Genomic DNA, 2,252 nt, shown 5'->3' on the forward strand with positions numbered 1-2,252 from the left:
AAGAATGCTCTTAATCATTAATAATTAGAGACATGCAAATGAATGCAACTCTGAGGTTCTGTCTCACATTCATCATACGGGCTATGGAATGTGATACTGCAAAGAATAAAGTTGCAATGAACCCCACCAACACAGTTTTAGATGCCAAATGTCTGATTGGTTGAAGATTTGATGATGCAGTTATATAGGCAGACATGAAACATTGACCTTTATTGGTGGTGTATGATGCGGGCAGGCCTCAGGTCCAAGTGGAGTACAAAGGGGAGACCAAAATATCTATCCAGAAGAATTATCTTCTATGGTCTTGACCAAGATGAAAGAAATTGCAGAAGCTTACCTTGGGAAGACTGTCACAAATGCTGTGGTCACAGTACCAGCCTATTTCAATGATTCCCAACGTTAGGCCAGTAAAGAAGCTGGCACCATCATTGGTCTCAACGTGCTCTGAATCATCAATGAGCCAACTGATGCTGCTATTGCTTATGACTTGGACAGAAAGGTTGGTACTGAGAGAAGTGTGTTGATCTTTGACCTTGGAGGTGGTACTTTTGATGTCTCCATTCTCACCATTGAAGATGGCATCTCAGCTAGGACACCCACTTGGGTGGGGATGACTTTGATAAACAAATGGTCAACCATTTCATTGCCAAGTTCAAGGCAAAGCACAAGAAAGACATCAGTGAGAACAAGAGGGCTGTTCACCATCTTCACATCACTTGTGAATGTGCAGTACCCAGGCCAGTATTGAGATTGAGTCCCTCTATGAAGGTGTTGACTTCTATACATCAATCACCCAAGCATGTTTCAAAGAGCTGAATGCTGATATCTTCCATGGCACACTGGATCCTGTGGAAAAGGCCTTAAGAGATGCCAAGCTAGATTAATCACAGATTCATGACATCATCCTGGTGGGTGGTTCCACTCGAATCCTCAAATCCAGAAGCTTCTGCAAGACCTCTTCAGTGGCAAGGAATTCAACAAGAGTAACAGTCCTGATGAGGCTGTTGCTTATGGTGCAACTGTCCAGGCTGCCATTTTGTCTGGAGATAACTCTGAGAATGTGCAAGACTTGATGCTGTTGGATGTCACTCCTCTTTCCCTTGGAATTGAAACTTCTGGTGGAGTTATGATTGTTCTAATCAAACATAATACCACCATCCCTACCAAGCAGACACAGACCTTTACCACCTATTCAGACAACCAGCCTGGTGTGCTTATTCAGTTTATGAAGGCGAGGGACCAATGACAAAGGATAACCCTGCTTGGCAAATTTGATCTCACAGGAATCTCCCTAGCACCCAGGGGTGTTCCTCAGATTGAAGTAGCATTTGACATTGATGCAGATGTCATCATTAACGTTTCTGCTGTGGATAAGACCATAGGCAGGGAGAACAAGATCACCATCACCAATGACAAAGAACATCTGAGCAAAGAAGACATTGAGCGTATGGTCTAAGAGGCTGAGAAATAGAAGGCTGAGGATGAGAAGCAGTGAGACAAGGTGTCTTCTGAGAACTCTCTTGAATTTTACGCTTTCAACATAAAGGCTGCCATAGAGGATGAAAAACTGCAAGGCAAGATTGGTGATGAAAACAAACAGAAGATCCTTGACAAATGTAGTGAAATAATCAACTGGCTGGGTAAGAACCAGACTGCTGAGAGGGAAGAATCTGAGCATCAGCGGAAAGAATGGAAGAAGGTCTGCAACCCCATCATTACTAAGCTGTACCAGAGTGCAGGGGGCATGCCAGTAGGCGTGCCTGGTGGGTTACCAGAGGGTGGAGCAGCCCCTTCTGGAGGTGCTTCTTCTGGACCCATCATGGAAGAGGTCGACTAAACACACCAGAAGAAAGAGCGCTCCACGCAGCTTTCCAAAAACTGAAGGACTCAAATTTGTAACCAAGGCAGTTACAGTTTAAAAGAAACATTTAAGGTACCATGTAAATCTGGGCATTCTGAATGCTTGAATGTGTCCAGAGAGAGACAAGTGAACAACATTGCACTTTATCAGTACTGTAAACAAGTGGAAATGCAATTCTTGTCCTGGAGAATAAAATCTATTTAAAATTGACCAAAAAATAGCCTGTTTATAACCTTCTGCCACTTATTGATTGGGAAATGATTCTTATACATTTGAGTAAGTTATTAAATATCTTGAATATGAGAACTTTATCAGATAAACTTACTGCAAATGAAATGGAATGATGTGTCTTGATAATGATCAAGATTAGCCCTGGAGAAGAATTAAGAAA

The 2,252-nt window shown here is 42.5% G+C and overlaps 1 pseudogene; it reads left to right on the forward strand.

Annotated features, from left to right (window-relative positions):
* Positions 1–313: 313 nt before the first annotated feature.
* Positions 314–1,837, forward strand: LOC118841098 (annotated as a pseudogene).
* The last annotated feature ends 415 nt before the right edge of the window (positions 1,838–2,252 follow it).

The sequence above is a fragment of the Trichosurus vulpecula genome, chromosome 1, assembly GCF_011100635.1.
Source record: "Trichosurus vulpecula isolate mTriVul1 chromosome 1, mTriVul1.pri, whole genome shotgun sequence".
NCBI lineage: Eukaryota > Metazoa > Chordata > Mammalia > Diprotodontia > Phalangeridae > Trichosurus > Trichosurus vulpecula.